The 23,599-nt window shown below is 47.0% G+C and overlaps 1 long non-coding RNA gene across 1 annotated transcript in view; it reads left to right on the forward strand.

Annotated features, from left to right (window-relative positions):
* Positions 1 to 23,599, forward strand: part of LOC134933267 (uncharacterized) — a 286,515-nt gene that overhangs the window by 233,594 nt on the left and 29,322 nt on the right. Inside the window, exon 5 of the long non-coding RNA XR_010179661.1 lies at positions 8,825 to 8,991. This is a non-coding gene — a long non-coding RNA (uncharacterized LOC134933267). The remainder of the gene's footprint in view (positions 1 to 8,824; positions 8,992 to 23,599) is intronic.

A 23,599-nucleotide genomic window follows, 5' to 3' on the forward strand; every position in this document is an offset into this window, starting at 1 on the left:
TATGAAAACTAGAAGCCCAACTTCCAGTTGCAAATGTAAAATATAAATTAATAAAAATCTGTAAAAAAAAAAAAAAATCCCATCAATTAAAAAAAAAAAAAAAGCATTTAACCGAAGAATGTCATTTTTTATTTTCTATTAAAACTTTTTTTTTTATTTTTTTTTTTCAATTTGTGCCTCCCACTATCACTGTTCCGAGATGGCAGTTGTGATTGGAGGAGAGGACAGGGCCAGTAATGCTGTTACCACTGCTCTTGTTAAATAGGAGGACAGTACTGCCACTGTCCTCCAATCACAGTGTAGAAGGTAGCTGTCGCCTGAGATACAGTAGCTGCCACCGGCGCTAGTTGGTGATAGCCACCTCTGGTGGTTACTTTTGATGACAAGATCCTATCTCAAGCGAAAAATGGGATTATTATAGACCCTACAGTACAGTACTTGGAGGAGTCCCCTGAATAGAAGTAGTATTTAATAGCATTTTACATTCACACGGATCTCACTACATTTAATACAGGAAATCAATGCACAGATAGAGCAAGATGCCTAGAGAAAAATGCAACGCCACCAAGAACTAGTAAAAATGTGAGCGAGTATGGTGACATTGTAAGTAATTCTACGGTCACCCCCATTTCTCTGACGTCCTAGTGGATGCTGGGTACTCCGTAAGGACCATGGGGAATAGACGGGCTCCGCAGGAGACTGGGCACTCTAAAAGAAAGATTAGGTACTATCTGGTGTGCACTGGCTCCTCCCTCTATGCCCCTCCAGACCTCAGTTAGAATCTGTGCCCGGCCCGAGCTGGTTGCACACTAGGGGCTCTCCTGAGCTTCTAGTAAAGAAAGTATTTGTTAGGTTTTTTATTTTCAGTGAGATCTGCTGGCAACAGACTCACTGCTACGAGGGACTAAGGGGAGAGAAGCGAACCTACCTGCTTGCAGCCAGGTTGGGCTTCTTAGGCTACTGGACACCATTAGCTCCAGAGGGATCGAACACAGGCCCAGCCTCGGTCGTCTGGTCCCGGAGCCGCGCCACCGTCCCCCTTGCAGAGCCAGAAGCAAGAAGAACATCCTGAAAATCGGCGGCTGAAGACTCCGGTCTTCATTAAGGTAGCGCACAGCACTGCAGCTGTGCGCCATTGCTCCCTATGCACACCACATACTCCGGTCACTGATGGATGCAGGGCGCTGGGGGGGGCGCCCTGGGCTGCAATTAGAGTACCTTACATTGGCAAACAGCACATAATATAGTCTAAAAAACTATATATGTGCAAAAATCCCCCGCCATAATATAAATATAAGAGCGGGAGAAGTCCGCCGAGAAAGGGGCGGGGCTATCTCCCTCAGCACACTGGCGCCATTTCCTCTTCACAGCTCCGCTGGAAGACAGCTCCCCAGGCTCTCCCCTGCAGTTTCCAGGCTCAAAGGGTAACAAAGAGAGGGGGGGCACTAAATTTAGGCGCAAACTGTATATGTAAAGCAGCTATAGGGAAAAATCACTTTGTGTTAGTGTAAATCCCTGATTATATAGCGCTGTGGTGTGTGCTGGCATACTCTCTCTCTGTCTCCCCAAAGGACGTTGTGGGGTCCTGTCCTCAGTCAGAGCATTCCCTGTGTGTGTGCGGTGTGTCGGTACGGCTGTGTCGACATGTTTGATGAGGAGGCTTATGTGGAGGCGGAGCAGGTGCCGATAAGTGTGATGTCACCCCCTGCGGGGTCGACACCTGAGTGGATGGATATGTGGAAGGTATTAACCGACAGTGTCAACTCCTTACATAAAAGGTTCGATGACGCAGCTTTGGGACAGCCGGCATCTCAGTCCGCGCCTGCCCAGGCATCTTAGAGGCCGCCAGGGGCTCAAAAACGCCCGCTACCTCAGATGGCTGACACAGATGTCGACACGGAGTCTGACTCCAGTGTCGACGAGGATGAGACAAATATACAATCCACTAGGGCCATCCGATGTATGATTACGGCAATGAAAAATGTGTTGCACATTTCTGACATTAACCCGGTTACCACAAAAAAGGGTATTATGTTTGGGGAGAAAAAGCAGCCAGTGACTTTTCCCCCATCTGATGAGTTAAACGAATGTGTGAAGAAGCGTGGAGTTCCCCAGATAAGAAACTAGTAATTTCTAAGCGGTTACTAATGGCGTACCCTTTCCCGCCAACGGATAGGTTACGCTGGGAGACATCCCCTAAGGTGGACAAAGCGCTCACACGCTTATCAAAAAAGGTGGCGCTGCCGTCTCAGGATACGGCCGCCTTAAAGGAGCCTGCAGATAGAAAGCAGGAGGCTATCCTGAAGTCTGTGTATACACACTCAGGTACTATACTGAGACCTGCTATTGCTTCAGCATGGATGTGTAGTGCTGCAGCAGCGTGGTCTGATTCCCTGTCAGATAACATTGATTCCCTTGACAGGGACACTATTTTGCTAACTATAGAGCATATTAAAGACGTAGTCTTATATATGAGAGATGCACAGAGGGACATTTGCCGGCTGGCATCTAGAATTAATGCAATGTCCATTTCTGCCAGGAGAGTATTATGGACTCGACAGTGGACAGGTGATGCTGATTCTAAAAGGCACATGGAAGTTTTGCCTTATAAGGGTGAGGAATTGTTTGGGGACGGTCTCTCGGACCTCGTGTCCACAGCAACAGCTGGGAAGTCGACTTTTTTACCTCAGGTCCCCTCACAGCCTAAGAAAGCACCGTATTATCAAGTACAGTCCTTTCGGCCTCAGAAAGGCAAGCGGGTCAGAGGCGCGTCCTTTCTGCCCAGAGGCAGGGGTAGTGGGAATAAGCTGCACCAGACAACCAGTTCTCAGGAACAGATATCCTCCCCTGCTTCCACTAAGTCCACCGCATGACACTGGGGCTCCACAGGTGGAGCCAGGTGCGGTGGGGGCCCGTCTCCGGAACTTCAGCGACCAGTGGGTTCGCTCACAGGTGATCTCTGGGTTCTACAGGTATCTCAGGGATACAAGCTGGAGTTCGAGACGTCTCCCCCTCGCCGTTACCTCAAATCAGCCTTGCCTGCTACTCCCAAGGAAAGGGAGGTAGTACTGGCGGCAATTCACAAGCTGTACCTCCAGCAGGTGATAATCAAAGTTCCTCTCCTTCAACAGGGACGAGGTTACTATTCCACAATGTTTGTGATACCGAAACCAGACGGTTCGGTGAGACCCATTCTAAATTTGAAATCCTTGAACACTTATATAAGGAAGTTCAAGTTCAAAATAGAATCGCTCAGGGCGGTTATTGCAAGCCTGGAAGAGGGAGATATTATGGTGTCACTGGACATCATGGATGCTTACCTACATGTCCCCATTTACCCACCTCACCAGGAGTACCTCAAGGTTGTGGTACAGAACTGCCATTACCAATTCCAGACGTTGCGGTTTGGTCTGTCCACGGCACCGAGGGTGTGTTCCAAGGTAATGGCCAAAATGATGATACTCCTTCGAAAGAAGGGAGTTATAATTATCCCGTACTTGGACGATCTCCTTATAAAGGCGAGGTCCAAGGAGCAGTCGTTGATCGGAGTAGCACTATCTTAGGAAGTGCTACAACAGCACGGCTGGATTCTGAATATCCCAAAGTCGCAGCTGGTTCCTACGACGCGTCTGCTGATATTGGGCATGTTTCTGGACACAGAACAGTAGAAGGTGTTTCTCCCGGAGGAGAAGGCCAAGGAGTTGTCATCTCTGGTCAGAGACCTCCTGCAACCAAAACAGGTGTCGGTGCATCATTGCACGCGAATCCTGGAAAAGATGGTAGCTTCTTTCGAAGCAATTCCCTTCGGCAGGTTCCATGCAAGGAATTTTCAGTGGGACCTATTAGACAAGTGAGGATCGCATCTTCAGATGCATCGGCTGATCACCCTGTCCCCGAGGGCCAGGGTGTCTCTGCTGTGGTGGCTGCAGAGTGCTCATCTTCTCGAGGGCCGCAGATTCGGCTTTCAGGACTGGGTCCTGGTGACCACGGATGCAAGCCTCCGAGGTTGTGGAGCAGTCATTCAGGGAAGAAACTTCCAAGGACAATGGTCGAGTCAGGAGACTTCCCTACACATAAATATTCTGGACCTAAGGGCCATTTACAATGCCCTAAGGCAAGCAGAACCCCTGCTTCAAAACCAGCCGGTGCTGATTCAGTCAGACAACATCACGGCTGCCGCCCATGTAAACCGACAAGGCGGCACAAGAAGCAGGATGGCGTTGGCAGAAGCCACAAGGATTCTCCGATGGGCGGAGTATAACGTGCTAACACTGTCAGCAGTGTTCATTCCGGGTGTGGAAAACTAGGAAGCAGACTTCCTCAGCAGGCACGACCTCCACCCGGGAGAGTGGGGACTTCATCCAGAAGTCTTCACGCAGATTGTGAACCGTTGGGAACGGCCACAGGTGGACATGATGGCGTCCCGCCTCAACAAAAAGCTAAAAAAGTATTGCGCCAGGTCAAGAGACCCTCAGGCGATAGCTGTGGACGCACTAGTGACACCGTGGGTGTACCAGTCGGTTTATGTGTTCCCTCCTCTTCCTCTCATACCCAAGGTACTGAGGATAGTAAGTAAGAGAGGAGTAAGAACTAAACTCGTAGTTCCGGATTGGCCAAGAAGATCTTGGTACCCAGAACTACAAGAAATGATCTCGGAGGACCCATGGCCTCTGTCTCTCAGACAGGACCTGTTACTGCAGGGGCCCTGTCTGTTCCAAGACTTACCGCGGCTGCGTTTGAAGGCTTGGCGGTTGAACGCCGGATCCTAACGGGAAAGGGCGTTCCAGATGAAGTGGTTCCTACGCTGTTAAAGGCTAGGAAAGATGCTGCCTGAAGTTCAGACGTTGTTAAGGGAGTGCTGCATATTCAGCCCCTTTTTTGTGCCTCCAGTGGCACCTTGGGATCTCAACGTAGTGTTGGATTTCCTAAAATCACATTGTTTTGAGCCACTTCAGAACGTGGAGTTGAAGTATCTCACGTGGAAAGTGGTCATATATATTTGGCCTTGGCTTCGGCTAGGCGTGTGTCAGAATTGGCGGCTTTGTCGTGTGAAAGCCCTTATCTGATCTTCCATAGGGACAGGGCAGAATTGAGGATTCGTCCCCAATTTCTCCCTAAGGTGGTATCAGCGTTTCATTGAACCAACCTATTGTGGTGCCTGCGGCTACTCGGGACTTGGAGGCCTCCAAGTTGCTGGATGTAGTCCGGGCCCTGAAAATCTATGTTTCCAGGACGGCTAGAGTCAGAAATACTGACTCGCTGTTTATCCTGCATGCACCCAACAAGCTGGGTGCTCCTGCTTCTAAGCAGACTATTGCTCGCTGGATCTGTAGCACGATTCACCTTGCACATTCTGCGGCTGGACTGCCGCATCCTAAATCAGTAAAAGCCCATTCCACGAGGAAGGGGGCTCTTCTTGGGCGGCTGCCCAAGGGGTCTCGGCATTACAACTTTGCCGAGCTGCTACCTGGTCGGGGTCAAACACGTTTGCAAAATTCTACAAGTTTGATACCCTGGCTGAGGAGGACCTTGAGTTTGCTCATGTGGTGCTGCAGAGTCATCCGCACTCTCCCGCCCGTTTGGGAGCTTTGGTATAATCCCCATGGTCCTTACGGAGTACCCAGCATCCACTAGGACGTCAGAGAAAATAAGAATTTACTCACCGGTAATTCTATTTCTCGTAGTCCGTAGTGGATGCTGGGAGCCCGTCCCAAGTGCGGATTTTCTGCAATACTTGTATATAGTTATTGCTTAACTAAAGGGTTATTGTTATGAGCCATCTGTTCAGTGAGGCTCAGTTGTTATTCATACTGTTAACTGGGTATAGTTATCACGAGTTGTACGGTGTGATTGGTGTGGCTGGTATGAGTCTTACCCTGGATTCCAAATCCTTTCCTTGTAGTGTCAGCTCTTCCGGGCACAGTTTCCCTAACTGAGGTCTGGAGGAGGGGCATAGAGGGAGGAGCCAGTGCACACCAGATAGTACCTAATCTTTCTTTTAGAGTGCCCAGTCTCCTGCGGAGCCCGTCTATTCCCCATGGTCCTTACGGAGTACCCAGCATCCACTACGGACTACGAGAAATAGAATTACTGGTGAGTAAATTCTTATTTTCCATGCATTATTCAAGCCTTAAAAATTCATAATATTATTTATTAACAGCTCTTATATAGCGCAGCATATTCCGTTGCGCTTTACAATTAGAACAACAGTAATAGAACAAAACTGGGTAAAAACAGACAGACATAGAGGTAGGAAGGCCCTGCTCGCAAGCTTACAATCTATAGGACATTGACATCAGTCAGCATGAAGCCTGAGTGTGTTTGGTTACAGTGGAAGTCTTGTGTTTTATTTAGTGGAATAAGTCTCTACACAAGCCATATCACTCAGTGAATACACAATGATTGTGATGATGCAATGTGTAACAGATGTCCTTTATCATTTCCGGGTAGATATGGAGGAAATTCCAGTTTCTCATTATGCCTGCAGTAGGGGAAATGCCTTACAGGGTACAGTGTTACTTGTTGCAGAATACATGATAGGTCCCCTTGGTTCTGAGGGTGCTGTTGGTGGCATTGTCTGAGAGAATATAATTGCTGTTTGTGTCATTATCACTGATATGACGATGTGTAAAACTTCCAATCACTGAGTCTTCATACAGAAATGAGCTTATAGTGACTGCTTTGTTTATATTTTCAATATAATGTTGAAACTCTACCTAATGTGCTGTAAACCCTCCCAACAAAATAGTTTTGAAGGTAGGTGAGCTAGGGTAATGAGAGTAAAATAGCCTTTGTGTTCTTTATACAATCCTCTAAGTACAGCATGTGGATGTCATTATACATTGCAGGACTCCAGCAGAGCAGAATATGCTACTTTGGCCCTCATTCCGAGTTGTTCGCTCGCAAGGCGATTTTAGCAGAGTTACACACGCTAAGCCTCCGCCTACTGGGAGTGAATCTTAGCGTCTTAAAATTGCGAACGATGTATTCGCAATATTGCGATTACAAACTACTTAGCAGTTTCACAGTAGCTTCAGACTTACTCGGCATCTGCGATCAGTTCAGTGCTTGTCGTTCCTGGTTTGACGTCACAAACACACCCAGCGTTTGCCCAGACACTCCCCCGTTTGTCCAGCCACTCCTGCGTTTTTTCCGGAAACGGTAGCGTTTTTATCCACACGCCCATAAAACGCCGTGTTTCCGCCCAGTAACACCCATTTCCTGTCAATCACATTACGATCGCCGGAGCGAAGAAAAAGCCGTGAGTAAAAAAACTATCTTCATAGCAAAAATACTTGGCGCAGTCGCAGTGCGAACATTGCGCATGCGTACTAAGCAGAAAAACGCTGCGATGCGAAGAAAATTACCGAGCGAACGACTCGGAATGACCCCCCTTGTTTCATGCTATAGAAGTGGAGAGCGCTACTGTGCAGTCTCCAATATGGCTCCTCCATTGATGATGCTCCATTTCATTACCAAGGTGGCCGGCATTACTGTTACTGTGTGACGCCATCTTGTTACTGTGTGTGAGTGACATAGTGGGAGACTGATTTCTCCCCCTTAGTTACTGAGACTGCAACGCTTTTAAATGCATCGACCGCTGTCCCAGCAGCTGCACCACTACCGCATCCTATAGACGGTCACCGACTGGTGATCTGTATGAATCCCTGCTCTGCTTCATGCTTATTCTCTAATAGTGTAACAGTGAGTACAGCACCTACTGTACCTGCAGTATAGCTTCTCAAGTATACATTTAGCATGCAAGCAACATGTTCCGTAATACAAGGTTCATGTTCCTCAAGCACAGAGGAGAAGCACAGTTCCAGCCTCATCCACCCCACTGGAGGGTAAGCGCAAGTGGATTCCTATTAGTCATACCCTTCCCCTATGCTATTTGTGCAACACGTGCTATTGCTGATTACTGGAACTCCCTCTTAATGGTCCAGTACCGCATAGGTCAATATCTTCACACTTCTCTATGTATTTCTGTTGGAACCTATAAAGAGTCCTAAACAATTGTAACTATGCACTGTAGATCTGATTCCTGAAGTGCTCCACTATTATTTTATTTACACTCATCTATTTTGCATTATTGCATGGATTTAAAACATGATATGGAGTGTATATCAATACGTAGTAGATAAAATGTAATATTGCGCTTACACTGTACAAAGATGCAAGAGTTTTGAATGCAGAGTTTTCATATGGTCAATGGAATATGTAACCAAATGGGTGGAATAATCCCTTGAATGGTATAGCTATAAAAGAAGGTAAACAATAGTGCAAGTACGCCAATATAAAAAATAATTCCTTTTAATGATCTGTATATTAAACTCACAAACGTAGGTTTTTTGAAAGCATATCACAGTAACGATGGTTTCACAATTAGGAACGGTTTGATGACTTTCAGGCTTCTTTCTTATGACAAGATTAGAGAAGGTGAAAATTTGTATTATTCTTGTAAATGACTTAACAGACTTTTTATTTATAATCCTCCCACAATTTTTTCATATATCAATAAGATTAAGGATCCCGAAGTGGACTGGATATTATTAGTCCTCTTTTAATTCCCAGCAGCTCTCATATATGACCGCATCCATAGGGATCCAAAAGTGGATAGCTATACCATTCAAGGGATTATTCCCCCCATTTGGTTACATATTCCATTGACCATATGAAAACTCTGCATTCAAAACTCTTGCATCTTTGTACAGTGTAAGCGCAATATTACATTTTATCTACTACGTATTGCAATTTGTTGAAAAATTGGTGATTTTTTCTTTAAATGTTTATGCTGCTAACCTAATACTGTACTTTTGCGCAGATATCACAATCTTTATATTTCATGGAGTGTATATCAGCAATGGAGGAGGCTTTCCATTCCAAGTCTCATTTTACAGTTGGCAGTGAGAATGTTGGAAGTGGATAAAGGATAGGAATTTCCCAGGTCTTTCACTGCTCAGGGTGTAGCCTACCACAGTGGCTCTTAATGTAAGCATGTAATGACACCGATGTAACAGTAGAGGTCCTAACTGTAGAGGCTTTGAGTTTATCTTAATGTTGTATTGAACAATCTGTGAAACACTGTGAGGAATATGAATTCTGGAAGAAAAATGTAACATGCTACAGATGTGTCCTCATACATCTTGCCTCAATACGCCACGCAGCAGGAGATGCCTGGCATGAGTGAACTGACTGGTTCCATGCAATTCCGTCAGCATTAGGTGTCTTTTTTTTTTTTGCTGAAAATGCGTCTATTCACATCGCTATGTGAATAAGACACACAAGCAGACTCTGCTGATTAAAATTATATGCTGCATGCCTATATTCTGTGTATGTCTGCGGCTCTATTTGCATACCAAATGGTACGTTATATTCCGTATGCAGATACAGTGCGTAGTGTTTCATATGCAGATACAGCTGCAGTTGCAAACAGAATATAAGCATGCTGCATATCATTTTAATCCGCATAAGCTCTTTGTGCACCATATTTGCATCATTTTGTGAATAAGACATATTTTATGGAAAACGTCGGACAAAAAAACGCTCGGCCATACCAAGTCACGCCATAGCATGGTGTGACTAGAAGAGCTGTTTAACATGCCAGGATGCTAGATGTAAGTGGACACATCTGTACTTTATGGTTCCCTGAACTTTTGGAGCATTATAGTAAAATGACTGTCTATTGTATACACACTAGTACATTATCTCTTACTGGACACTAAAGTCCATATTTTCATTTGGGTGTAGATTTACTTAAAGCAGGCATGTCCAAACTGCGGCCCTCCAGCTGTTGTGAAACTACATATCCCAGCATGCCATGACAGTTTTCCTGTCAGACAATGCTAAAGCTGTGTCAGGGCATGCTGGGATGTGTAGTTTATCAACAGCTGGAGGGACGCAGTTTGGACATGCCTGACTTAAAGCAATGCATTACCTTTCATGGAATAATTATTTCTTTCTCTATCGTCCTAGTGGATGCTGGGGTTCCTGAAAGGACCATGGGGAATAGCGGCTCCGCAGGAGACAGGGCACAAAAAGTAAAGCTTTACGATCAGGTGGTGTGTACTGGCTCCTCCCCCTATGACCCTCCTCCAAGCCTCAGTTAGATTTTTGTGCCCGGCCGAGAAGGGTGCAATCTAGGTGGCTCTCCTAAAGAGCTGCTTAGAAAAGTTTAGCTTAGGTTTTTTATTTTACAGTGAGTCCTGCTGGCAACAGGATCACTGCAACGAGGGACTTAGGGGAGAAGAAGTGAACTCACCTGCGTGCAGGATGGATTGGCTTCTTGGCTACTGGACATTAGCTCCAGAGGGACGATCACAGGTACAGCCTGGATGGTCACCGGAGCCTCGCCGCCGGCCCCCTTGCAGATGCTGAAACGAGAAGAGGTCCAGAATCGGCGGCAGAAGACTCCTCAGTCTTCTTAAGGTAGCGCACAGCACTGCAGCTGTGCGCCATTTTCCTCTCAGCACACTTCACACGGCAGTCACTGAGGGTGCAGGGCGCTGGGAGGGGGGCGCCCTGGGAGGCAAATGAAAACCTTTTTTGGCTAAAAATACCTCACATATAGCCTCCGGGGGCTATATGGAGATATTTAACCCCTGCCAGAATCCACTAAAGAGCGGGAGACGAGCCCGCCGAAAAAGGGGCGGGGCCTATCTCCTCAGCACACAGCGCCATTTTCCTCACACAGCTCCGCTGGTCAGGAAGGCTCCCAGGCTCTCCCCTGCACTGCACTACAGAAACAGGGTAAAACAAGAGAGGGGGGGCAAAATTGTGGCAAAACTATATTATTAAAGCAGCTATACAGGGAGCACTTATTATAAGGCTATCCCTGTCATATATAGCGCTTTTGGTGTGTGCTGGCAAACTCTTCCTCTGTCTCCCCAAAGGGCTAGTGGGGTCCTGTCTTCGTTAAGAGCATTCCCTGTGTGTCTGCTGTGTGTCGGTACGTGTGTGTCGACATGTATGAGGACGATATTGGTGTGGAGGCGGAGCAATTGCCAAATATGGGGATGTCACCTCCTAGGGGGTCGACACCAGAATGGATGCCTTTATTTATGGAATTACGGGATAGTGTCAACACGCTAAAGCAGTCGTTTGACGACATGAGACGGCCGGACAATCAATTAGTGCCTGTCCAGGCGCCTCAAACACCGTCAGGGGCTGTAAAACGCCCTTTGCCTCAGTCGGTCGACACAGACCCAGACACAGGCACTGATTCCAGTGGCGACGGTGACGAATCAACCGTATTTTCCAGTAGGGCCACACGTTATATGATTTTGGCAATGAAGGAGGCGTTACATATTGCTGATACTACAGGTACCACAAAACAGGGTATCATGTGGGGTGTGAAAAAACTACCTATAGTTTTTCCTGAATCAGATGAATTAAATGAGGTGTGTGATGAAGCGTGGGTTGCCCCCGATAAAAAAATGCTAATTTCAAAGAAGTTATTGGCTTTATACCCTTTCCCGCCAGAGGTTAGGGCGCGCTGGGAAACACCTCCTAGGGTGGACAAGGCGCTCACACGCTTATCAAAACAAGTGGCGTTACCCTCTCCTGAGACGGCCGCACTTAAAGATCCAGCAGATAGGAGGATGGAAAATATCCAAAAAAGTATATACACACATACAGGTGTTATACTACGACCAGCTATAGCGACAGCCTGGATGTGCAGTGCTGGGGTAGCTTGGTCAGAGTCCCTGATTGAAAATATTGATACCCTGGATAGGGACAATGTTTTACTGTCTTTAGAGCAAATAAAGGATGCATTTCTTTATATGCGTGATGCACAGAGGGATATCTGCACACTGGCATCACGGGTAAGTGCTATGTCCATTTCGGCCAGAAGAAGTTTATGGACGCGACAGTGGTCAGGCGATGCGGACTCAAAACGGCATATGGAAGTTTTGCCGTATAAAGGGGAGGAGTTATTTGGTGTCGGTCTATCGGATTTGGTGGCCACGGCTACAGCCGGGAAATCCACCTTTTTACCTCAAGTCACTCCCCAACAGAAAAAGACACCGACTTTTCAACCGCAGCCCTTTCGTTCCTTTAAAAACAAGAGAGCAAAGGGATATTCATATCTGCCACGAGGCAGAGGAAGGGGGAAGAGACAGCAACAGGCAGCTCCTTCCCAGGAACAGAAGCCCTCCCCCGCTTCTACAAAAGCCTCAGCATGACGCTGGGGCTTCTCAAGCGGACTCGGGGGCGGTGGGGGGTCGTCTCAAAAATTTCAGCGCGCAGTGGGCTCACTCGCAGGTAGATCCCTGGATCCTGCAGATAATATCTCAGGGGTACAGGTTGGAACTAGAGACGGATCCACCTCGCCGTTTCCTGAAGTCTGCTTTACCAACGTCCCCCTCCGACAGGGTGACGGTCTTGGAAGCCATTCACAAGCTGTACTCTCAGCAGGTGATAGTCAAGGTACCCCTTTTACAACAAGGAAAGGGGTATTATTCCACTCTATTTGTGGTACCGAAGCCGGATGGCTCGGTAAGACCTATTCTAAATCTGAAATCCTTGAACCTGTACATAAAGAAGTTCAAGTTCAAGATGGAGTCACTCAGAGCAGTGATAGCGAACCTGGAAGAAGGGGACTTTATGGTATCCTTGGACATCAAGGATGCGTATCTCCACGTTCCAATTTACCCCTCACACCAGGGGTACCTCAGGTTCGTCGTACAGAACTGTCACTATCAGTTTCAGACGCTGCCGTTCGGATTGTCCACGGCACCTCGGGTCTTTACCAAGGTAATGGCCGAGATGATGATTCTTCTTCGAAGAAAAGGCGTATTAATTATCCCATACTTGGACGATCTCCTAATAAGGGCAAGGTCCAGAGAACAGCTAGAGATGGGATTAGCACTGTCTCAAGAAGTGCTAAAACAGCACGGGTGGATTCTGAATATTCCAAAATCCCAGTTAATTCCGACAACACGTCTGCTGTTCCTAGGGATGATTCTGGACACGGTTCAGAAAAAGGTTTTTCTCCCGGAGGAAAAAGCCAAGGAGTTATCCGAGCTTGTCAGGAACCTCCTAAAACCAGGAAAGGTGTCTGTACATCAATGCACAAGAGTCCTGGGAAAAATGGTGGCTTCTTACGAAGCAATTCCATTCGGCAGATTCCACGCAAGAATTTTCCAGAGGGATCTGTTGGACAAATGGTCAGGGTCGCATCTTCAGATGCACCAGCGGATAACCCTGTCTCCAAGGACAAGGGTATCTCTTCTGTGGTGGTTGCAGAGTGCTCATCTATTGGAGGGCCGCAGATTCGGCATACAGGATTGGATCCTGGTGACCACGGACGCCAGCCTGAGAGGCTGGGGAGCAGTCACACAAGGAAGAAACTTCCAGGGCGTGTGGTCGAGCCTGGAAACGTCTCTTCACATAAACATTCTGGAACTAAGAGCAATCTACAATGCTCTAAGCCAGGCAGAACCTCTGCTTCAAGGAAAACCGGTGTTGATCCAGTCGGACAACATCACGGCAGTCGCCCATGTGAACAGACAGGGCGGCACAAGAAGCAGGAGTGCAATGGCAGAAGCTGCAAGGATTCTTCGCTGGGCAGAGAATCATGTGATAGCACTGTCAGCAGTGTTCATCCCGGGAGTGGACAACTGGGAAGCAGACTTCCTCAGCAGACACGACCTTCACCCAGGAGAGTGGGGACTTCATCCAGAAGTTTTCCACATGCTGGTAACCCGTTGGGAAAGACCAATGGTGGACATGATGGCGTCTCGCCTCAACAAAAAACTGGACAGGTATTGCGCCAGGTCAAGAGATCCGCAGGCAATAGCTGTGGACGCGCTGGTAACGCCTTGGGTGTACCAGTCGGTGTATGTGTTTCCTCCTCTGCCTCTCATACCAAAAGTATTGAGAATTATACGGCAAAGAGGCGTAAGAACGATACTAGTGGTTCCGGATTGGCCAAGAAGGACTTGGTACCCGGAACTTCAAGAGATGATCACGGAAGATCCGTGGCCTCTACCTCTGAGAAGGGACTTGCTTCAGCAGGGTCCCTGTCTGTTTCAAGACTTACCGCGGCTGCGTTTGACGGCATGGCGGTTGAACGCCGGATCCTAAAGGAAAAAGGCATGCCGGAAGAAGTCATTCCTACTTTGATTAAAGCAAGGAAGGAAGTAACCGCGCAACATTATCACCGCATTTGGCGAAAATATGTTGCGTGGTGCGAGGATCGGAGTGCTCCGACGGAGGAATTTCAACTGGGTCGATTCCTACATTTCCTGCAATCAGGATTGTCTATGGGTCTCAAATTGGGATCTATTAAGGTTCAAATTTCGGCCCTGTCGATTTTCTTCCAAAAAGAATTGGCTTCAGTTCCTGAAGTCCAGACTTTTGTTAAGGGAGTGCTGCATATACAGCCCCCTGTGGTGCCTCCAGTGGCACCGTGGGATCTCAATGTTGTTTTGGACTTTCTCAAATCTCATTGGTTTGAACCACTAAAAACTGTGGATTTGAAATATCTCACATGGAAAGTGACCATGCTACTAGCCCTGGCTTCGGCCAGGAGAGTGTCAGAACTGGCAGCTTTATCTTACAAAAGCCCATATCTGATTTTCCATTCGGACAGGGCAGAACTGCGGACTCGTCCGCATTTTCTCCCTAAGGTGGTGTCAGCATTTCATCTGAACCAACCTATTGTAGTGCCTGCGGCTACAAGCGACTTGGAGGACTCCAAGTTGTTGGACGTTGTCAGAGCTTTAAAAATATACATTTCAAGGACAGCTGGAGTCAGGAAATCTGACTCGCTGTTTATACTATATGCTCCCAACAAGTTGGGCGCTCCTGCGTCTAAGCAGACTATTGCTCGCTGGATTTGTAGTACGATTCAGCTTGCACATTCTGTGGCAGGCCTGCCACAGCCAAAATCGGTAAAAGCCCACTCCACAAGGAAGGTGGGTTCTTCTTGGGCGGCTGCCCGAGGGGTCTCGGCATTACAACTCTGCCGAGCGGCTACGTGGTCGGGGGAGAACACGTTTGTAAAATTCTACAAATTTGATACCCTGGCTAAGGAGGACCTGGAGTTCTCTCATTCGGTGCTGCAGAGTCATCCGCACTCTCCCGCCCGTTTGGGAGCTTTGGTATAATCCCCATGGTCCTTTCAGGAACCCCAGCATCCACTAGGACGATAGAGAAAATAAGAATTTACTTACCGATAATTCTATTTCTCGGAGTCCGTAGTGGATGCTGGGCGCCCATCCCAAGTGCGGATTATCTGCATTACTTGTACATAGTTACAAAAATCGGGTTATTATTGTTGTGAGCCATCTTTTCAGAGGCTCCGCTGTTATCATACTGTTAACTGGGTTTAGATCACAGGTTGTACGGTGTGATTGGTGTGGCTGGTATGAGTCTTACCCGGGATTCATAAATCCTTCCTTATTGTGTACGCTCGTCCGGGCACAGTACCTAACTGAGGCTTGGAGGAGGGTCATAGGGGGAGGAGCCAGTACACACCACCTGATCGTAAAGCTTTACTTTTTGTGCCCTGTCTCCTGCGGAGCCGCTATTCCCCATGGTCCTTTCAGGAACCCCAGCATCCACTACGGACTCCGAGAAATAGAATTATCGGTAAGTAAATTCTTATTATTGTCTTCTTTACTGGAAATGTATTAAGCAGAGAAAGGTAGGAAAGCACTAGACTGGAACATACACATTTTATATAAAGCTGTCTTTTACACTTTACAGAGGGTTATTTATCAATTTGTGGATATGTGGCTGACATTCTATTGTTTATTCTGGTGATATAAAATCAGCTAGAGTTTCTGTTTTTATGGTTTTTAGTATTTAAACCCATTGCTGAATGCTATAATAATTAGTGATGAGCACCGGAAATTTTTCGGGTTTTGGTTTTGGGTTCGGTTCCGCGGCCGTGTTTTGGGTTCGAACGCGTTTTGGCAAAACCTCACCGAATTTTTTTTGTCTGATTCGGGTGTGTTTTGGATTCGGGTGTTTTTTTCAAAAAACCCTAAAAAACAGCTTAAATCATAGAATTTGGGGGTCATTTTGATCCCAAAGTATTATTAACCTCAATAACCATAATTTCCACTCATTTTCAGTCTATTCTGAACACCTCACACCTCACAATATTATTTTTAGTCCTAAAATTTGCACCGAGGTCGCTGGATGACTAAGCTCAGCGACCCAAGTGGCCGACACAAACACCTGGCCCATCTAGGAGTGGCACTGCAGTGTCACGCAGGATGGCCCTTCAAAAAACTACTCCCCAAACAGCACATGACGCAAAGAAGAAAAAAAAGAGGTGCAATGAGGTAGCTGTGTGACTAAGATAAGCGACCCAAGTGGCCGACACAAACACCTGGCCCATCTAGGAGTGGCACTGCAGTGTCACGCAGGATGGCCCTTCCAAAAACTACTCCCCAAACAGCACATGACGCAAAGAAAAATGAAAGAAAAAAGAGGTGCAAGATGGAATTGTCCTTGGGCCCTCCCACCCACCCTTATGTTGTATAAACAGGACATGCACACTTTAACCAACCCATCATTTCAGTGACAGGGTCTGCCACACGACTGTGACTGAAATGACGGGTTGGTTTGGACCCCCACCAAAAAAGAAGCAATTAATCTCTCCTTGCACAAACTGGCTCTACAGAGGCAAGATGTCCACCTCATCATCATCCTCCAATATATCACCGTGTACATCCCCCTCCTCGCAGATTATCAATTCGTCCCCACTGGAATCCACCATCTCAGCTCCCTGTGTACTTTGTGGAGGCAATTGCTGCTGGTCAATGTCTCCACGGAGGAATTGATTATAATTCATTTTAATGAACATCATCTTCTCCACATTTTCTGGATGTAACCTCGTACGCCGATTGCTGACAAGGTGAGCGGCGGCACTAAACACTCTTTCGGAGTACACACTTGTGGGAGGGCAACTTAGGTAGAATAAAGCCAGTTTGTGCAAGGGTCTCCAAATTGCCTCTTTTTCCTGCCAGTATAAGTACGGACTGTCTGACGTGCCTACTTGGATGCGGTCACTCATATAATCCTCCACCATTCTTTCAATGGGGAGAGAATCATATGCAGTGACAGTAGACGACATGTCCGTAATCGTTGTCAGGTCCTTCAGTCCGGACCAGATGTCAGCATCAGCAGTCGCTCCAGACTGCCCTGCATCACCGCCAGCGGGTGGGCTCGGAATTCTGAGCCTTTTCCTCGCACCCCCAGTTGCGGGAGAATGTGAAGGAGGAGATGTTGACAGGTCGCGTTCCGCTTGACTTGACAATTTTGTCACCAGCAGTTCTTTGAACCCCAGCAGACTTGTGTCTGCCGGAAAGAGAGATCCAAGGTAGGTTTTAAATCTAGGATCGAGCACGGTGGACAAAATGTAGTGCTCTGATTTCAACAGATTGACCACCCGTGAATCCTTGTTAAGCAAATTAAGGGCTCCATCCACAAGTCCCACATGCCTAGCGGAATCGCTCTGTGTTAGCTCCTCCTTCAATGTCTCCAGCTTCTTCTGCAAAAGCCTGATGAGGGGAATGACCTGACTCAGGCTGGCAGTGTCTGAACTGACTTCACGTGTGGCAAGTTCAAAAGGTTGCAGAACCTTGCACAACGTTGAAATCATTCTCCACTGCGCTTGAGACAGGTGCATTCCACCTCCTATATCGTGCTCAGTTGTATAGGCTTGAATGGCCTTTTGCTGCTCCTCCAACCTCTGAAGCATATAGAGGGTTGAATTCCACCTCGTTACCACTTCTTGCTTCAGATGATGGCAGGGCAGGTTCAGGCGTTTTTGGTGGTGCTCCAGTCTTCTGTACGTTGTGCCTGTACGCCGAAAGTGTCCCGCAATTCTTCTGGCCACCGACAGCATCTCTTGCACGCCCCTCTCGTTTTTTAAATAATTCTGCACCACCAAATTCAAGGTATGTGCAAAACATGGGACGTGCTGGAATTTGCCCAGATTTAATGCACACACAATATTGCTGGCGTTGTCCGATGCCACAAATCCACAGGAGAGTCCAATTGGGGTAAGCCATTCTGCGATGATCTTCCTCAGTTGCCGTAAGAGGTTTTTAGCTGTGTGCGTATTCTGGAAAGCGGTGATACAAAGCGTAGCCTGCCTAGGAAAGAGTTGGCGTTTGCGAGATGCTGCTACTGGTGCCGCCGCTGCTGTTCTTGCGGCGGGAGTCCATACATCTACCCAGTGGGCTGTCACAGTCATATAGTCCTGAGCCTGCCCTGCTCCACTTGTCCACATGTCCGTGGTTAAGTGGACATTGGGTACAACTGCATTTTTTAGGACACTGGTGAGTCTTTTTCTGAGGTCTGTGTACATTTTCGGTATCGCCTGCCTAGAGAAATGGAACCTAGATGGTATTTGGTACCGGGGACACAGTACCTCCAACAAGTCTCTAGTTGGCTCTGCAGTAATGATGGATACCGGAACCACGTTTCTCACCGCCCAGGATGCCAAGGCCTCAGTTATCCGCTTTGCAGCAGGATGACTGCTGTGATATTTCATCTTCCTCGCAAAGGACTGTTGGACAGTCAATTGCTTGGTGGAAGTAGTAAAAGTGGTCTTACGAGTACGACTTCCCCTCTGGGATGACCATCGACTCCCAGCAGCAACAACAGCAGCGCCAGCAGCAGTAGGCGTTACACGCAAGGATGCATCGGAGGAATCCCAGGCAGGAGAGGACTCGTCAGAATTGCCAGTGACATGGCCTGCAGGACTATTGGCATTCCTGGGGAAGGAGGAAATTGACACTGAGGGAGTTGGTGGGGTGGTTTGCTTGAGCTTGGTTACAAGAGGAAGGGATTTACTGGTCAGTGGACTGCTTCCGCTGTCGCCCAAAGTTTTTGAACTTGTCACTGACTTATGATGAATGCGCTGCAGGTGACGTATAAGGGAGGATGTTCCGAGGTGGTTAACGTCCTTACCCCTACTTATTACAGCTTGACAAAGGCAACACACGGCTTGACAAATGTTGTCCTCATTTCTGTTGAAATACTTCCACACCGAAGAGCTGATTTTTTTGGTATTTTCACCAGGCATGTCAATGGCCCTATTCCTCCCACGGACAACAGGTGTCTCCCCGGGTGCCTGACTTAAACAAACCACCTCACCATCAGAATCCTCCTGGTCAATTTCCTCCCCAGCGCCAGCAACACCCATATCCTCCTCATCCTGGTGTACTTCAACACTGACATCTTCAATCTGACTATTCGAAAAACGCACAGTTCTTTGCTGTGCTTTTGCCAGCTTGAGTCTTTTCATTTTTCTAGCGAGAGGCTGAGTGCTTCCATCCTCATGTGAAGCTGAACCACTAGCCACGAACATAGGCCAGGGCCTCAGCCGTTCCTTGCCACTCCGTGTGGTAAATGGCATATTGGCAAGTTTACGCTTCTCCTCCGACAATTTTATTTTAGATTTTTGAGTCCTTTTTTTACTGATATTTGGTGTTTTGGATTTGACATGCTCTGTACTATGACATTGGGCATCGGCCTTGGCAGACGACTTTGATGGCATTTCATCGTCTCGGCCATGACTAGTGGCAGCAGCTTCAGCACGAGGTGGAAGTCGATCTTGATCTTTCCCTATTTTTGGAACCTCAACATTTTTGTTCTCCATATTTTAATAGGCACAACTAAAAGGCACCTCAGGTAAACAATGGAGATGGATGGATACTAGTATACAATTATGGATGGACGAGCGACTGCCGACACAGAGGTAGCTACAGCCGTGGACTACCGTACTGCGTCTGCTGCTAATATAGACTGGATGATAATGATATAAAAAATATATATATATCACTACTGCAGCCGGACAGGTATATATTATATAATGACGGACCTGCTGGACACTGTCAGCACTGCAGACTCCTAAAGTAAGCTACTAGTATCAAGAAGATAGGAAAAAAAAAACACCACAGGTAGGTGGTATACAATTATGGATGGACGAGCGACTGCCGACACAGAGGTAGCTACAGCCGTGGACTACCGTACTGCGTCTGCTGCTAATATAGACTGGATGATAATGATATAAAAAATATATATATATCACTACTGCAGCCGGACAGGTATATATTATATAATGACGGACCTGCTGGACACTGTCAGCACTGCAGACTCCTAAAGTAAGCTACTAGTATCAAGAAGATAGAAAAAAAAAAACACAACAGGTAGGTGGTATACAATTATGTCGTACAGAAAAAAATTTTGGCTACAGGTGCCACCAAGCGCCTTGGCAAATGTATTCACAACACAATAATAAAATGATAAAAGATGGGCAAACAATACAACCCTTTAGTCGATGCAAGGATGTCCGATCTTCAGACTTTGCGCACCTCCTTCTCCCCAAAAGGGTCACATAGAAACCAGCACATGAAAGAGAGCATAGGAGGGCCACATGTGTAGTACAATCATTTATTACATACACACATAGACAAAAAAACAACACTGTTTGTGAGGTGGTATAAGTAAATCAGCTTGCAGAGGAGAAATGCAGAATAATTACCAGAGCGTCTGAGAACCCATAAAAAGTTCTCAGACAAGATCTTTAAATCCCAGAAACCGCCCGGGCTGGAAAACTGGAAAAACCCTGGCACGTAAAACTGCACGGCACCCTCCGAGTTCTGACCACAGATAGTTTCGCCAACGCGTTTCAACTCCTCGTTCCTGGAGTCTTTCTCAAGGCTGTATACCATCCCACAGTCATAATCCCCATATTTAAATAGTCCTTTAGCCAATAGCATCCACCCTTTTTGGCGGCACTGTCCTCCTCGTTATTACCGCGTGTCGTCCGGTTACCATGGTAACCGGAAGTACGTGCATGTCACTTCCGCCCATTCCATGTTGCCGTAGTTACTGTACACATCGGGACGCAACTTCCGGTGACGTCGTCCTCTTCCTGCTCTCCATGGTAACCCGGTTCACAGTCCTGCACGGGTCCGGAGTACGTCATCATCTCACTCCGGCCCTCGATATCGATTGCCATGGTTACTGTAAACAAAGACTCCGTCCGTGGTAGAGAATATCCATAATCTTTTTGCTAAAAGTTAGTCCGGTCATTTAAATAATGATAGCTTTAAAAATGCAATAAAAGCCCAATGGGGTTCTAAAAAGATATAAAAGGCATATATAAACAATTTTTTTATATATAAAAGAGAAATATACATCATATTATACTAGAATAATTTAAAAAAAGAAGAAACAGTTTCTCAATAAAATTACATAAACCACTTCAGCTCAAAGTCATTATTGAGCCCCATAGGATGTAAGGTATTGAACACATAAATGAAGTGCATCTCGCTCTTCGCTAAAAGAGTAGTGATATCTCGTTGTCTGGGTCCACACTTTTATCGCTCCAAATCTAAATATCCCGGTTGTGGAACTTTTATGATGTACTCTAAAATGGTTGGACAAAGCATGGGACTCCAAACTTTTTCTAATGTTTCTGCAATGTTCAGCTAAACGAGTTTTTAGTGGTCTGCTAGTCCTACCTATATAAAACAGATGGCATTTACATTCAATGAAATATACAACATTTTTTACATTGCATGTAATAAAATCTCTAATTTTTTCGGTTGTTCCGTTGATACATATAGAGTCAAATTTCTTGGTCCCATCATTTGGTACCTCTCTGCAACAAATACAGTCCCCACATCGGTGGAATCCTTGCGTTAAAATTCTGCCCTCTCTTTTTTTGGGGGGTATATAGCTATTTACCAGAGAGGTCTTTAGGTTAGGTGCTTTTTTATATATAAACGTTGGGTGGTTAGGTAATAAATCACCTAAAACTGGATCCTTTTTGAGGATTTTCCAGTTCCGTCTAACCGATTTTTCTAAGGTTTTGTGCTGTGAGCTATATCCGGTGATAAATGCCCAATCAAATTTCTCTTTATTCGGAGGTTTGTATGATTTCTCTATCGTCCTAAGTGGATGCTGGGGTTCCTGAAAGGACCATGGGGAATAGCGGCTCCGCAGGAGACAGGGCACAAAAGTAAAGCTTTTACAGGTCAGGTGGTGTGTACTGGCTCCTCCCCCCATGACCCTCCCCCAGACTCCAGTTAGATTTTTGTGCCCGGCCGAGAAGGGTGCAATTCTAGGTGGCTCTCATAAAGAGCTGCTTAGAGAGTTTAGCTTAGGTTTTTTATTTTACAGTGATTCCTGCTGGCAACAGGATCACTGCAACGAGGGACAGAGGGGAGAAGAAGTGAACTCACCTGCGTGCAGGATGGATTGGCTTCTTGGCTACTGGACATGAAGCTCCAGAGGGACGATCACAGGTACAGCCTGGATGGTCACCGGAGCCACGCCGCCGGCCCCCTCACAGATGCTGAAGCAAGAAGAGGTCCAGAATCGGCGGCTGAAGACTCCTGCAGTCTTCTTAAGGTAGCGCACAGCACTGCAGCTGTGCGCCATTTTCCTCTCAGCACACTTCACACGGCAGTCACTGAGGGTGCAGGGCGCTGGGGGGGGGGCGCCCTGGGAGGCAAATGAAAACCTTTAAAAAGGCTAAAAATACCTCACATATAGCCCCAGAGGCTATATGGAGATATTTACCCCTGCCTAAATGTACTAAATAGCGGGAGACGAGCCCGCCGAAAAAGGGGCGGGGCCTATCTCCTCAGCACACGGCGCCATTTTCTGTCACAGCTCCGCTGGTCAGGAAGGCTCCCAGGTCTCTCCCCTGCACTGCACTACAGAAACAGGGTATAACAGAGAGGGGGGGCAAAATAAATGGCAATATATTAATATAAAAGCAGCTATAAGGGAGCACTTAATCATAAGGCTATCCCTGTCATATATAGCGCTTTTTGGTGTGTGCTGGCAGACTCTCCCTCTGTCTCCCCAAAGGGCTAGTGGGTCCTGTCTTCGTATAGAGCATTCCCTGTGTGTCTGCTGTGTGTCGGTACGTGTGTGTCGACATGTATGAGGACGTTATTGGTGTGGAGGCGGAGCAATTGCCAAATATGAGGATGTCACCTCCTAGGGGGTCGACACCAGAATGGATGCCTTTATTTGTGGAATTACGGGATAGCGTCAACTCGCTTAAGCAGTCGTTTGCCGACATGAGGCGGCCGGACACTCAATTAGTGCCTGTCCAGGCGCCTCAAACACCGTCAAGGGCTGTAAAACGCCCCTTGCCTCAGTCGGTCGACACAGACCCAGACAAAGGCACTGATTCCGGTGGTGAAGGTGACGAATCAACCGTATTTTCCAGTAGGGCCACACGTTATATGATTTTGGCAATAAAGGAGATGTTACATTTAGCTGATACTACAGGTACCACTAAACAGGGTATTATGTGGGGTGTGAAAAAACTACCAGTAGTTTTTACCGAATCAGAAGAATTAAATGACGTGTGTGATGAAGCGTGGGGTGCCCCGATAAAAAACTGCTAATTTCAAAGAAGTTATTGGCTTTATACCCTTTCCCGCCAGAGGTTAGGGAGCGCTGGGAAACACCTCCTAGGGTGGACAAAGCGCTAACACGCTTATCAAAACAAGTGGCGTTACCCTCTCCTGAGACGGCCGCACTTAAAGATCCATCAGATAGGAGGATGGAAAATATCCAAAAAGGTATATACACACATGCAGGT

This window comes from Pseudophryne corroboree, chromosome 6 (assembly GCF_028390025.1).
Source record: "Pseudophryne corroboree isolate aPseCor3 chromosome 6, aPseCor3.hap2, whole genome shotgun sequence".
Lineage (NCBI taxonomy): Eukaryota > Metazoa > Chordata > Amphibia > Anura > Myobatrachidae > Pseudophryne > Pseudophryne corroboree.